At 40.1% G+C, this 16,379-nt stretch overlaps 1 long non-coding RNA gene across 1 annotated transcript in view; it reads right to left on the bottom strand.

Annotated features, from left to right (window-relative positions):
* LOC112605987 overlaps positions 1-16,136 on the bottom strand; it is a 34,742-nt gene extending 18,606 nt beyond the window's left edge. The window contains exons 1-2 of the long non-coding RNA XR_003115574.1: positions 15,968-16,136; positions 14,395-14,514 (exon numbers count right to left, since the gene is read on the bottom strand). This is a non-coding gene — a long non-coding RNA (uncharacterized LOC112605987). The remainder of the gene's footprint in view (positions 1-14,394; positions 14,515-15,967) is intronic.
* Positions 16,137-16,379: the final 243 nt, after the last annotated feature.

Raw genomic sequence — 16,379 nt, 5'->3', positions numbered from 1 at the left:
AAAAGTCAGGAAACAACAGGTGCTGGAGAGGATGTGGAGAAATAGGAACACTTTTACACTGTTGGTGGGATTGTAAACTAGTTCAACCATTATGGAAAACAGTATGGCGATTCCTCAAGGATCTAGAACTAGATGTACCATATGACCCAGCCATCCCATTACTGGGGATATACCCAAAGGATTATAAATCATGCTGCTATAAAGACACATGCACACGTATGTTCATTGTGGCACTATTCACAATAGCAAAGGCTTGGAATCAACCCAAATGTCCATCAGTGACAGACTGGATTAAGAAAATGTGGCACATATACACCATGGAATACTATGCAGCCATAAAAAAGGATGAGTCTGTGTCCTTTGTAGGGACATGGATGCAGCTGGAAACCATCATTCTTAGCAAACTATCACAAGAACAGAAAACCAAACACCGCATGTTCTCACTCATAGGTGGGAACTGAACAATGAGATCACTTGGACTCGGGAAGGGGGACATCACACACCGGGGCCTATTATGGGGAGGCGGGAGGGAGGAGGGATTGCATTGGGAGTTATACCTGATGTAAATGACGAGTAGTTGGGTGCTGACAAGTTGATGGGTGCAGCACAGCAACATGGCACAAGTATACATATGTAACAAACCTGCACGTTATGCACAGGTACCCTAGAACTTAAAGTATAATAATTAAAAAAAAAAAAAAAAAAAAAGGGGCTTTAGTGGGTAAGGCTTGGATGTTGCAATGAGAAAGATACAGTTTCAAATTCTGCTGCTGCCACTTACTTGTCATGTGATTGACCTTTTCTTGGTGTCTAATGTCCTCACATGTAAAATAGCCAAAGCTCTCACTTCACACCAATTACCAGGTTTTCATGAGACTACATATGTAAAGTGCTTAACTTAAATTTTGGAGCATAATAAACACTCATTACTCAGAAGTCATCACGACTGTCATTTTTAATTATTAATGGAACTTAAAGGAAAGACCACAGATGAGAAAAGTTTTCCTGAGAACCGTGGAGCCTAAATTTAATTTTAAAGCAGTATATCTCAAAGGATAAATATCTTGCAGTCCACAAGAGTTCTAGGATTTTTAAAATTTTGTGTCTTTGATTATAATTTAACATTTTATACAAGAAGTAACCATCATGCAGTTTCACTGCCTGACTTTTCATTTGTGTTTACACTTGCACAAATGCCAAATGAAAGCCAGATGAAGTCAAGGATGGAAATAGAGGAAATGTTGGGAAAACTAAGTCGTTGCATGGCATGAGGCAGTTTAATCTACTAAGCCATAGGATTCAACGTCATCTTCACGCTGTGAGCAGATGTGCCATGGGGACTCTGGCTTTTTACATACCAACACATACCAGCTTATAAGCAGAAACTTGAGGCCTAAATACACAAAGAAGAATGGTTCTGTCCCTGATTCTGTTAGTAAATGGATTAGATATCCACTGAGTACCAATTTTAATATCAACACAATGCTAACCCCATCTTCAAGTGAGTAGACAATTTAACAAATTATCAAATGATACGTCATTGAAACTGACATTCGATGATTGTTTACTACAGAGTTTTGGTTGAGATCTTATTTTCCTGAACCTATGAACCCTCAAAGCTATTAACAACAATTTGTTCAATGTACTTACGCTAACAGGCATGTTTTGCATGAGTATTAATACATCCAAATAACACATTTAAACACAGACCAGACCCTGAGGATACATGGTTCTACTGTGTCTATCTTTAAGTTCCATACTAGTGATTAGTTTCAACAAAACCATATTATCTATCACGTTAAAATAATTTACATCTTATTGGGTTTCATAGTTATATTTGATTTATTTTTCTCTCTCAAATCCCGAGGTCTGCTCAGATATAGTTGATTTCATTTGTAAATTTGTTTTGGCTCTAGAGTCACATAAGAACTATAAGCATAAGTAGTGTATACCTAGTTTTAAAATTATACATATTTTAATAAGATCCTAATAATAGATCACCCAAAGAGCTGAAAAAAAATTCCCTATAAAACATGCCCATGTATTATCCAAGTTTGAGTAATACCAAAAGGGACAATCCTCAGGAAAAGTTTGTTCAGAGTTGTCTACTCTTCTATTATCACCTGTCTCTCTTGAAGAAGGCAGTCCCCACCTGTTCACCAGGGATGAGTGACAGAGAATCTGCTTCATCAGCAACTTATGACCAAGCCACCCCTGCAGCATGCCTGTTCAATAAGGCCCTCGGCCATTGCTTCACAAACTTCCCTTCCCGACCCACCCTCCATCACCAATAGCAAAGTCGTTATTTGCGGTTGGGGAAAGGAGAGGACCAAGAGATCCTCTTCTTTGCAAGTGAAACACCATTTGCTCTACGCTTAAAGCTATTTATTTATCTAGCCTTAAGAAGTGTGGTTGGCTGGGCACTCATGCCTGTAATCCCAGCACTTTGGGAGGCCCAGATCACCTGAGGTCAGGAGTTCTAGAGCAGCCTGGCCAATATAGTGAAACCTCATCTCTACTAAAAATACAAAACTTAGCCAGGTGTGGTGGTGGGTGCCTGTAATCCCAGCTACTTGGGAGGCTGAGGCTGGAGAATCACTTAAATCCAGGAGGCAGAGATTTCAGTGAGCAGAGATCATGCCATTGCACTCCAACCTGGGTAACAAGAGTGAAACTCCGTCTCAAAAAAAAAAAAAAAAAAAAAAAGAGGTGTGGTTAATGGTGCAGGTGGAAATTGAATTCCTTTTGTTTTTTAGTTTTGTTTTATCTCATTTTACTTTTTAAATTCTAATATTTACATACAGATACTGATTGAGTAGGCCTCGTATGAGGCCTAGACTGTACATTTCTTTTTTATAATTTTAAAAAATATTTTTAAATTGACAAGTAAAAGCTGTATATATTTACAGCACACAACATGATGCTTTGATATATGTCTACATTGTGAAATGGCTAAATCACACTATTTAACATATGCATTACCTCACATACTTATTCTGTTGTAACGAGAACACTTAAAATTTACTCTCTCAGAAATTTTCAAGGATACAGTTTATTGCTATTAACTGTAGTCACCATGATGTACAATAAATGTCTTAAATTTGTTCCTACGGTCTAACTGAAATTTTGCATCCTGTGACTAACATCTCTCTAATCTTCCCATCCTACCTCGCCCAGCCTCTAGGAACCACCATTTTCCTCTCAGTTTCTATGAGTTCTACTCCCTTATACCCCACATACAGATGATATTATGTGGTATTTGTCTTTCTATGCCGGCTTATTTCACTTAACATAATGTCCTCCAAGTTCATTCATGTTGTCACAAATGACAGGATTTCCTTCTTTTTTAAAGCTGAATAGTACTGCATTGTGTGTATGCACTCACTTTCTTTATCCATTCATCCATTGATAGACACTTAAGTTGATTCCATATCTCAACTATTGTGAATAATGCTGCAATAAATCTGGGAGTGCACGTATCTCTTTGACATACTGATTTCATTTCCTTTGGCCACCCAGTAGTGAGACTGCTTATAAAAGTAAACAATGGCAAGGCACTGTGTCTCACACCTGCAATCCCAACACTTTTGGAGGCCGAGGTGGGCGGATTACCTGAGGTCAGGAGTTTAAGACCAGTCTGGCCAACATAGTGAAACCCCCTCTCTACTAAAAATACAAAAACAGCCAGGCGTGGTGGTACATGCCTGAAATCCCAGCTATTCAGGAGGCCGAGGCAGGAGAATCACTTGAACCTGGGAGGTAGAGGTTGCAGTGAGCCAAGTGTGCCATTGCACTCCAGCCTGGGTGACAGAACGAGACTCTGTCTCAAAAAAAAAAAAAAAGTAAATGATGTGGATCTAGATATCTCAATCCTTTGTCACCACTTTCATCTAACCCGCATGTATTCAGAAGAAAGTGTCATACACCATGATCATCAGGCTGTCTGGTGGATATGTTTTCCTAATGCCTATTGCTGAATCATGCATTTGTAACTATAATAACTTCATCATCATACAGATGGATTTGAAAATATTTTAAAATTAGCATCGTAGTACTTCTCTCAATAGCTCTGAGAAACTGTGAGTAAATTTAGGAACAAGTTGTAGATGACAATTATTGCTTATGTTCCTATGGAGGGCTGGATTAAGACCTTACAGAGGCTTCAGATACAGAAATATTATAGTCTCTTCTCCACTCCCACCCCAACATGTACTTCACTATTTTTAAAAATGCTAAAAAGTAGCATTAGGTGCAAGAACATTCAATAACATTTCTATTTTCTATTTTTCTCACGAAGACTACTTCAATACATTTTTGGAAACCAAATATTAGCTTATTTCCAAAAGGAACTGGAGGTGTCCCTACTAGAGTCCTAAACACTTTTGGGTAAAGCCAGTCGCAAGTATATTCTGGGTTTTCACAGGCATCATATCTCTTAAAAGCCAGGTCTCATTTCTTATGTACAGTCTGCGGGTAACAAATATGGAACCATTCTGAATGTGCCAGACTCTCTTTTTCCAGTTTAACTACCCAAGAACTCCTTCCCAGACTTCTCCTTGCCCTAATCCTACCCAACCCAAATGAGGGTTTCGTTCTAAAAGTATGAAATTCCTTTCAATATTCAAGTACGTTGTAAGTTAGAAAATTAGATATTCTGGCCGGGTGCATTGGCTCACACCTGTAATCCCAGCACTTTGGGAGGCCGAGGCAGGTGGATCACCTGAGGTCAGGAGTTCAAGACCAGACTAGCCAACACAGCAAAGCCTCATCTCTACTGAAAATACAAAAATTAGCTGGGCGTGGTGGTGGGTGCCTGTAATCCCAGCTACTCGGAAGGCTGAGACAGGAGAATCACCTGAGCCCAGGAGGCGGAGGTTACAGTGAGTCACGACCAAGCCTCTGCACTCCAGCCTGGGTGACAGAGTGAGACAACATCTCCAGAAAGAAAAAGAAAATTAGATCTTCTGCCCTATTTAAATGCTCTTCTTCTTTCGTATATTACTTCTGCAAAAGGCATGAGGCCATCAGTGAAAGGGAAATGCAGAGTTATTAAAGTTTACCTGTGTAGATAGGTCAATATCAGACATTCTGAGCATCTTTGTTAGAATATATTTTGTAGATGTTGGCAACTCAATCAATTGAAAAATGATGATGAGAAGCACCTGGGAACCTAGAGGTGGAACTTTCTACAGCTCAGGGAAAGGCACAGTGTAGCTCCATTTTTCTGGAGCATGGGGGGCGCTGGTGGATCTATGAAAGGGGCAGAAGAATCTGGTACCTTACGCCATGAAAGTGAAACAGGCAAGTGAACTTCAGAAAGTTGTGAAGGAGAAGGAGAGACAATACGAAGACTATCAATCCTCTTTAAACTGTGAAAACAAAGCTTGCCGCCAAAATACAGCAAAAGGATTAGAAAGCAACTTTTCAGATGCCCTTGAAGGAATTGTATAGGTCTAGAATTTACATCCTAGATTGACATCCAAGCTTGATACCCCTTTGGTAATAAATGGCTGAGCAAAAGGCTTAGAAAATTTTTCACCTCCAAACATGGTATTAAGCAGCAGTTAATTTGTTTTTCTACATAACACTGAATGTTCAAATAAGGATTTTTTAAAAGCTTTAACAAATGAAAGGTATTTTAGAAAAGAGAGAACACTCAGTGAGAGAGGGAAAGGTTAAAGGTAAGCACTTCTATTATCAGAGGACTGAACACACCCATGAGGAAAGGAGTATGATCAAGAGAAAGACACCAGCACTGCCTGTAGTCAAACCAGGAGAAACCAAATCTGGGGTAGTATCCTGAAACCCTCCTGGAATAACCACCTTCTATTTGTTGTTAAAATAAAATAAAAAAGGCTGGGCATGGTAGCCCACGCCTGTAATCCCAACACTTTGGGAGGCCAAGGCGGGCAGATCGCCTGAGGTTGGGAGTTCAAGACCAGCCTAATCAACATGGAGAAACCCCGTATCTACTAAAAAAAAAACAGAAAATTAGCTGGGCATGGTGGCCCATGCCTGTAATCCCAGCTACTTGGGAGGCTGACGCAGGAGAATGGCTTGAACCTGGGAGGCGGAGGTTGCGGTGAGCCAAGATGGCACCATTGCACTCCAGCCTGGGAAACAAGAGTGAAACTCCACCTCAAAAAATATATAAATACATAAATAAAGAAAGAAAATAGGCCGGGCATGGTAGCTCATGACTGTAATCCCAACATTTTGGGAAGCCAAGGTGGGTGGATCACCTGAGGTCAGGAGTTCAAGACCAGCCTGGCCAACATGGTGAAACCCTGTCTCTACTAAAAATACAAAAATTAGCTGGGTGTGCTGGTGGGTGCCTGTAATCCCAGCTACTCGGGAGGCTGAGGCAGGAGGATGGAGAATGGCTTGAACCCAGGAGGCAGAGGTCGCAGTGAGCCGAGATCACGCCACTGCACTCTAGCCTGGGCGACAGGGTGAGACTCTGTCTCAGAAATAAATAAATAAATATAAATAAAACAAAAAATAAAATAAAATAGCCCTGTATATAATAATATAGGCCCAATACAAACCGAGTTTTCACATGAGCTTATCTGTTCCTCCTTATCTGTACTCACAAGACATTAGTATATTTCTACAATGTTCACAAATCATAAGAATCAAGATTTAAGTCTAGTACTTCTGATAGTAAGTCCAGTACTTAAGCCATTTTTTTTCCATGACCTAGCTCTCTTTAGATGCTGATCTTAACGGCATAACCAATTAATAGAAACTTACTGAGCTCTTTTCCATCCTCAAAGACTATAGTGTATGACATTTCAATTACTGCCCTCTAAAATTTTTTCCAACAACAAATAAGCACTGTGCCAGGCATGTAAAGTAAGTCCTTAATCTAATATACAGTGAGAGTTCGGTAAGTACTCACTTATGGGTTAATGCTATAAGGTGAGTTAGAGCGATCACCTAAGATATAGTCTTTGCTAAACTAAGTGATACTGACCAAAAGAACTAGGGATTCCAAGAAGTAAGATCTGGGATGGATGGAGGATCTGAAAATTAAGCTGGCCTTCAAGAAGAGTGGTATTTGGCTAAAATGAGAGGAGAGAGGAGCATATTCAGAGAGTATGGGGACAGGATGACAACTAGGGTGAAGATCATAGCGACTCAAGTCTTAATCTGTGAAAGTGAATAGGGGGGTGTGGGTGCTGACAGGACAGCTATTAGCATAATTGAACCAGAAAATGTAGAAATTGTATATTGTCCTTTACAGATGAGAAAAATTTAAATGCTGAAAGATTTAAAACATTGTTGCACAAAGTCCCACTCCTCATAGGTGGCAAAGTTAAAATTAGAATCTCACCGTATTAACCCTTGGCCCATTACTCTTTCTACCATACCAAATTGTAGTTAAAACAACACAATGAGGGTGGGTCCAGTGGCTCATGTTTGTAATCCTAGCATTTTGAGAAGCAAAGGTGGGAGGATCGCTTGAGCCCAGGAGTTTGAGACCAGCCTGAGCAACATAGTGAAATCACATCTCTACAAAAAAACAAAACAGTTAGGCAGCTGTGGTAGTGCGCACATATAGTCCCAGCTAGTTGAGGGGCTGAGGTGGAAGGATCACTTGAGCCCAGGAGGTACAGGCTGTAGTGAGCCATGATTGCACCCTGCACTCCAGCCTGGGCAACAGAGTGAGATACTGTCTGTAAAAACAAACAAACAAAACAAATGACTATTCTTTAAGTGATAGTTATTATAATTTGAAGGGTATAACACAAAAATACCTATATATCTGCTATTAACCTATTGAATTAGTCTTTCTCAAGAATTTGAAACATTTCTGCCTCAGGTCGCTTTAATAAATAAAATAATATCATTTAAGTTTAGGGTACTTATCTGAAAAACAAAATTAATCATTTTAAAATACAGATGCTCATGATTATAACTATATTACAATGACTGCCTTCAAATAAGAAAGAAGTAGCCAAGATGGAATCAAAGTGCTAGAATTTGGAGATTGGGCAGATTTTTTAAATTAAACTCTAATTCTTTTAGAGCAGTTCTAGGTTCCCAGCAAAATTAAGTAGAAAGTAAAGATTGTTCCCATATACACCCTTGTCCTCTGCTATAAAACCTCCCTCACTATTGACATCCCTCACAACATTGGCACATTTATTACAATCAATAAGCCTATCAATAAACCTAATCGTGTGTGATATCAACACATCATTTTCGGCCAGGCGCAGTGGCTCACACTTGTAATCCCAGCACTTTGGGAGGCCTAGAGGGGCAGATCACGAGATCAGGAGTTCGAAATCAGCCTGACCAACATGGTGAAACTCCGTCTCTACTAAAAATACAAAAATTAGCTGGGCGTGATGGCACGCGCCTGTAGTCCCAGCTACTCAGGAGGCTGAGGCAGGAGAATCGCTTGAACCCAGGAGGCAGAGGTTGCAGTGAGCCGAGATCATGCCACTGCACTCCAGCCTGGGTGACAGAGCAAGACTCCATCTCAAATTTAAAAAAAAAAAAAAATCATTTTCACCCAAAGTACATTGTTTACATTAGGGTTCACTCTCAGTGTTCTACATTTTATACATTCTATGGGTTTTGACAAAGGTATAATGACATACATCCCCCACTGTAGTAACCACAGAACAGTTTCACTACACTAAAAATCCTCTCTGTTCCATTTATCCCTCCCTCACTCCTAATCCCTGGCAACCTCGAATAGTTTTTACTGTTTCCATAGTTTTGTCCAGTGAAATTCAAAATTCGAAGTACTATTTCTACTGAATGAGTATCGCTTTTGCACTGTCGTAAAGTTGAAAAATCATAAGTTGAACCGTTTTAAATCAGGACCATCTGTATTTTCTCTCAACTGATGGTTTGTATTGTCATTCTCTTGACATTGTCTTTCACAAAGTGGAAGTTTACAGTTTTAATGAAGTCCAGCTAATCAGTGATTTCTTTCACAGATAGTGCCTTTGGTGCTGTATCTAAAAGTCATCACAATACCCAAGATTACTGAGATTTTTTCCTATGTTATTTTCTATGAGTTTCATTGTTTTGCATTTACATTTTGGTCTATGATCCACTTTGAGTTGCTTTTGTGAAGGATGTAAGGTTTGTACCTAAGATTCATTATTTTTGCATGTGGATGTCCAGTTGTTCCAGCACCATTTGTTGAAAATACTACCTTTTCTCCATCAGATTGCCTCTGCTTCTTTGTCAAAGAACAGTTGGCTACATTATATGGGTCTATTTGGGCTCTCTATTCTGTTTTGTTGATCTATTTGTTTATTTTTTCACCAATACCATGATGTATTGATTACCAGAGCTTTACAGTAAGTCTTGAAGTCAAGTACTATCAGTCCTTTGACTTTGTTCTCATTTAGTATTGCAGTGGCTAATCTGATCTTTTAACCTCTCTATATAAATTTTAGAATCAGTTTGTTGAGGCCAGTCATGGTGGTGCACGTCTGTAATCCCAACTACTCAAGAGGCTGAGACAGGATAATCACTTGAACCCGGGAGGTGGAGGTTGCAGTGAGCAGAGATTGCGCCACTGCACTCCACTCTGGGCGACAGAGCAAGACTCCATCTCAAAAATAGAAAAAGAAAAAAAAAAAAAAGAATCAGTTTGTTGATATCCACAAAATAACTTGCTAGAATTTTGGTTGGGATTAGGACTTATTTTTAATTTCCATTGATACTATTTTAGCATTATTATGTCCATTTTAAACTCTCAGTTATGTACACATTCTAAAATTACAACTGCATCTGTCTGAGGAACAGATTGCTATTCTTGAGTGAATTTAGCTCTCACTACTCTCTTATTGAGGTCGATTTGTTCCCCTGCATCTCAAGAGGGTTCATCCTGAAGGACAAGTGCCAGTAGCCTTTGAAAACTTCACCAATCCTCTAACTTTTACATGCCTCTGAGAAGTTACAGTACTGCAAGGCATTTTGGTATGGCTCCCATGAGGACTTCCGAAGTGCGATTTTCTTTTACAAAGCCCAAGTAGTCACTCATTTTACTTCCAGCAAGAAACGGAAGTGGCATATATTGGTGTGACTGTACTTTAAAATTGCCAAAAACACACATAGACGCACTTGCACCCACTTCTCCAACCTTACCATGGGGATATGGGAGTTTGTTCTTTAATGCTTGGATTTAGACATAGAACGATAGCCATAATTATGAAAATAATGAAGACTATGGCAACAAAGACAATGGTGATAAGAAGTACAGTCCCAGGCCAAGCGCAGTGGCTCCCGCCTGTAATCCCAACACTTTGGGAGGCCAAGGCGGGTGGATCACCTGAGGTCAGGAGTTCAAGACCAGCCTGGCCAACATGGTGAAACCCTGTCTCGACTAAAATTACAAACATTTGCTGGGCATGGTGGCGGGCACCTGTAATCCCAGCTACTCGGGAGGCTGAGGCAGGAGAATCACTTGAACCCAGGAGGCAGAGGTTGCGGTGAGCCAAGATCGCACCATTGCACTCCAGCCTGGGTGACAGAGCGAGACTCCATCTCAAAAAAAAAAAAAAAAAAAAGTACAGTCCCAAAAACAAGGAAAACGAGGATGGGACTCTTAGTAATGGCTTTATGCCTCATTTGCCTATACCAGTGTCTCCTTTATCAGAGATTTAATCATATTTTATGTGTTTCTGAAATTTTCTCTAGTCACTGCTGTATGTGTCTGTTGTTTCCTAAGTTCTTAAGGACAAGAATTATGTCTTTTACTTCTGGATCCTTCATTTCATTTGTTTATATATTCAGTAGATGTTTTATTAAATGTCTACTATGTCCAGATATTGTGTTAAGCCCTAGCACTGAATAAAGCATGCACTAAGTGCACAGAAAAATTTTTTTCTAATAAATGAGAAACCTCAAACTATAGCTACATAACATTATAAACAGCTTGAGAGGCAGCAATATGACTTATTATTTTCACAATAACAAATAGGGCATAAATAATAAATTTATTTATTATTTTGTTATGTTTAATAAATACATATTGAGTAATTAATAGCAAATAAAACATAATACTAATACAAGGTGATAGTAGTAGGGAAATTGTGCAAAGGGTAGAAGGAATTCATGAGAACTCTGCATTTTGTTCTCAGTTTTTCTATAAAGCTAAAGTTGCTCTATAACTTTTAAAAATTATAAAAAATGTAAAATTTAGGATCCTATTTATTATGGCATAACACCTGGCTCCACTGACAATCACCATCTAATAACTATTTCTGTATTGTTTTTGAATTATAGTTCAGCAAACTTTAAAAGCTAAATTTTATTAATCCAGGTTGGATACCAATTTTCTAAATCAAGTTTTGTACAGTCAAATTCATAATATACTCCCTAGAACCTAAAGCAATGAATGCTTATAAATGCTCATAACTTCGTGGGGTTTGTTCATCACAAAATGTATAACAGTGTCCAACAGAGAATAGGCATGCAATAACTATTTACTGAGGAGTAAATAAATCAATACAGCAAAAACAAAATTATGACAGAGTTTACCAGGATGCTATGACATTTTTAATAGATAAAAAATATACCTGTGATTTTTTTTTAAATCGCCACTATTTAAGAGAAAAATAAAATCAGTGAAAACTATCTTAGACATGAGAGTTCACTGAGATTTGTATTGTTTCATGCTTTTGGATTCATAAGAGCATTCAAATTTTAAAAGGAAAAAATGCAAAAATGCTAGATTGTTTGCCCTCATTTTTAATCCATCTCCCATCTCAATTTATTTTGGCTACCTAAGCCATTAAGGCCCTAAGGATTATCTTGCATTACAGCAAACTTTGCGGGTTTCGCTACCTATGAAATATGTCCCAAAGGGCATCCACACCTATTATCCTCACAGGTACAGTGCTTTCCAGTTTCCTATACATTACCTTATCTAAACTCAAATGAAGAGGATAAAATTCATGAGGAAATTGAAGACCAGTGAAGTTAAAAAAACTCCTCTGAGATTGAAACCCTAGAAAATGATGGGGGTGGGACCATAGCCGCACTACCTGTTCTTTTCACTACATGACGCAACTGAAGTTCTATTTATCACTTGCCCTCTCCCTCTCACTCATACTACAGAGCACCAGCCAGCACTAACCTCAGAGCTATAGATCCAAAGGGCCCCTCACAGATTTTTTGGGGGTTCCTTTAGGCACAAAATACAAGTCACAGATGAGTTAATGAGTAGATCCATTACAGACAATATCCAGTTTCCAAGAGAAGCCCAGCTAAACTCAGGAGCTCTGTAGTAAGTCCGAACCCATGTTTAGAACTCCTCTACCTTTGCATTGCCCTTCCAGGCCTTAGCAACTCTTGGGCTGGCTCAAAACTGACCTTGTTCAGCATTTCAAAGCCAAAGTAAGATTCCAGCTAGTAATAAGTACATAATTTGCCAAATGCTGGGGTTTATAGCATTAGGAAACATCAAATATTTCTATGCAAAACAGTTAGAAAAGAAGAGAATTATTTTTAGCCAAATCATATGTGAATAATGCAGGATTAATAATAACATATTTAAATGTATACAAATATAATTAAAAGAGAGAAAAAGTTTACAGACACCATCACTTTAGCCACTAGGTGATTGATGTTCCAATAAACATCCTTGACAGGTATCTGGACATCTCAGCTCCTTTACTAAACTATGTTATTAGCACAGTGTTAATAAATCTTTGACAAATAGAATTAAATCAAATGGAATAAAATTGAATTGCCAAAGACAACACAGTTAGAGATTTATCTGCAGAGGTACTTAACTCTGTTTCACATCAGAATCACCTGGGGAGCAGTTCACAGTACTGATTCCCAATCTCCAACCTCAGATATTCTGATTTGATTGGTCTGAAAATCTTTTAAAGTCTACCTGGGGTTTCTAATTTCCTGGTGAGCAGTCCTCACTATGGATGGTTGCTGCATTCAGGGAAGCTCTGGGATGCCTGGGGATGCTGGACACATTTCTGGACTGAGTAGTCATTGTTGGGACAGAGTTGATCAATTCATATGTTACACAGCTTCAAACGGGCAAGAGGTATAAAGAGTCCAGTGTGTCTGTGTTGCGGACAGGTCACCATTTATGTGAGCTGGCACAAGAATGTTAGCATGTCTGTGGAGGTCCGGTTTTAGACGTGTGTTTGCTTTCTGGATGCCTGCGAGATGTGTGTTTGGATTGTGTGTTTGAGGTGAGGGTGATGTGAAGTGCCTGAAAGCAGATCTTTTAAAGGAGCTTAGGAAGGATATCTGAGCGATCATGCGAATTGAAAATAGTGTGACACGAATGTATGGAGGGTGGCCACTCTAATTTTTTCATGTGTCTATTAAAAATGAAAATACATGGAAAGGTTTGAAGTAAATTCACTGTGTGTGATCGAGAATTCATATGACTTCAAGACTAGGGAGCGATTATACAGGAAGGGAAGAAAAGAGGGAGTTCACAGAGTGGCTAGGGGAGAATAAGCAGGTGATAAGGTTCTGTGCTTGGACATGGAGAGTGTTGAGGAATCTAAGTGAAAGGCATTCCGGAAACACCTTCCCCACTTCCCTTACATTTAAAGTTTCTAAAGCAAATGGATCTTACCCTGAAACAGAGGCTGGGGCCTCCCCACTGCAGGCTGGCTCTCCACCCCCACCCCAGGAGCAGTGGCCTCCCTTCTGACTGCAGGCACAGAATAGCGAATGCCAGAGAAAAGATGAAGGGAGATGTGCCTGCCAGTGACAAGAAGGTCCTGGGTCAAGGATCTGCCCTCAGCTAGATACGAAGCTCCTCAAATGTGAGTCTCGTCTGAGGAGCAATCAGGGGACTGGTCCTGAGTAAACCCTTCCTTTTCAGAGACAGCGGGTGCTTCACCAAGCACAGTGTCCTTCAGCCTGCGCTGCTTTGGGTGAGGAATCACAGCAAACCAGGCCAGCAGAAGAGAAGTTAAGACAGAGCCCTCAGGAGTATTCCCCTGGGAGGGAGGAGGGCCTGCTTCCATTCAAAGGAGATGGGCACTAAGGCTGAGGCCACCCATTTCAGAGTTTCACACACATCCAAATCCATCTGCCCTCCCGCCAGCGTCAGCACTGACTGCCAGACCCAGCACCACAGGGTCTGCCTCACAAGACGTTCTGGTGTTTACTGATCCTAATCACAAGAGCTGATACCGGTAAGCCCTTGATAGCCTTCAGCATGCATGCACATCCAATACCTCTTACAGCAATAACACTGAAAGGTACTGCCATTGTTCCCATATAATAAATACAGAAGTCAAGGTGCGGAAAGGCAAAGCAACTTTGCTAAGTAGTAACAGGTACAGCCAGAACTTATCCTGAATCTTCTGACTCTAAGTCCCAGACTCTTTGCATAACGAAGGTAAGTATATACCAAAGACCCAGAAATGAACTCACATCTGATATCCCGACAAATGTTCAGCCAAGTGCAGGAGTGGCCTCCGAGAGAGAATCCATACTGCTCCCGTAGCTTGACACCTTCACCTCCTGATCACCCGGAGAAATATGGAATTTGACCTCAAAAGTAACCAAATGCAAGGGAGATGAGGAGAGTATCATTGAATAGTGATTCCAAGCACAGATTTTAGAGTCGGATATACATGAGTTTCAAATGTATTAGCTACATTTCCTTGAGCAACTCATTTCACTTCTCTAAGCATTAATGTCCTTACATGTAAGATAGAAATAATGCCTTACATAGCTGTGAGAACTCAATCAAATTATGTACGAAAAGCTCTGAGCATGAATTATGTATTATTTTGAGTCTGGTGCATAGAAAATACTAAGAAGTTAGCTTCTTTTTATTTTACACACACACACACAAATATAACCATAGACATCATTAGCTGATGAGCCGCCATTGGCATCCTCTCTATTACTGATAATTAATGTCCTCGTGGTGACTTGCTCATCATACTGTCTCTATTGTCTCAGGCAGAATAAGCCTTAAAAAGTAAATGAAAGCAGAGGTATGGGGTGGAAAGAACACTGGACTAGCAGTGGAGAGAATCTCAATTTCATTTTCAGCTCCGCTACAGATGTACTGTGGGACTCCAACAGGTCGGTCCCCTTCCTATCATTTTTTACATCTGTGGAGTGAGGGGGTCAGATGAGAGGCCTAAGGCCCTTTTCAGGACTCTTAACTCTGGGTTGTAGGAAGCCAACAATCGGCAAAATGGTGCTGAACCCCCTACTGGCTTGAACAGTACGAACTCTTGCCTCAAATGGCTGGTCTGAGAGTTTCAGCCACTGGGAACAGTTCTCTTTCCCTTTGGATCGGACTCTTGAACCTAGGCCAGGACTCAGAGGTCCCAAATGAAAACAGCCCCAAGTCATTCCATAACAAAGGGAAAGACACCAAGAGCCAGCAAGGAGATGAGTCTGGGAAGCTGTATTTCATCGTCACAACTGAAAAATCCTCCATGCACCCAACCTCCCCCTAGCCACCCCAAATCTCAGGGGGAAGCCACCCCTCATCCAAAGTTACCCTTCTCACAAGTAAATCAGCAACTCCTCTGAAAAACAAAAAGTGCTTGGTCTACATTATCTCCAAAACTCAGGACCTTCTAACACCACTACTAAATGTCTAAAAACTTAGCTCTCTTGCTCTGCCTTCTTCATCCTGAAACTAACTCTGCAATCGGCCTGTCTTGCCTGCCAACAATTTCAGCTCTGCTAATGCTGTTTATTGTATCCTGCAGCTGTTATGGATTCATTTATTTTGCTTCGGCCTTCTTTGGTTATTAGTGATCTTTATTCTTCCCTTCATAGCATAAATCCAGACCCCAAAAACATGGGATCTGATTTCTCAAGTCTGTGGTGCCTCACTCCGTTCCCTTCCTTGTCTGACTGAAAAACGCCCTTCTGTTTCCTTTTTAAAACTTTTCCTGAAACACCAAAAGAAGTATATGCGGAGCTTTCATTTTCAAACAAGAAAAAATAATAAAGAAAAAAGACCCACATAACTTACTTTCATCCAGGGGTGCACAGTTTTGGAAAGAAGAAAACAGAGCTATAATCCACTGCGTTTCCCCAACCCAGAAAGAAGAATTTGTTGTGAAACGCTTCTTTTTCCACTTTGCTGGTGAAGGAGCCTGGTGGTAGGCATACATCCACAGGCTGATGCAAGATGCCTTTGAGAGAAACCTCACATTCTGAGGATTCCTGGGAAAGCGCCAGGGATCCCAGCATCCAATATATTGCACATTTGGTTTCAATTAGGAAGGGGGCTGGGGAGGGAAGAAGGAAAGTCACCAATCAGAGCTGTTTTCTGTTTAGAGACTATTTCTTTTGACCCAAGGGACTATGGGCAAAGCTATAATTTACAGCAAAACCCATTCATAGAAGAAAAAACACGTATAACCATAGGACAGACTTAAAGA

Source organism: Theropithecus gelada, chromosome 1 (genome assembly GCF_003255815.1).
Source record: "Theropithecus gelada isolate Dixy chromosome 1, Tgel_1.0, whole genome shotgun sequence".
In the NCBI taxonomy this organism is placed as follows: Eukaryota; Metazoa; Chordata; class Mammalia; order Primates; family Cercopithecidae; genus Theropithecus; species Theropithecus gelada.
The sequence above is the reverse complement of the archived record's forward strand: the minus strand, read 5'-3'. Positions and strand labels throughout refer to the sequence as shown.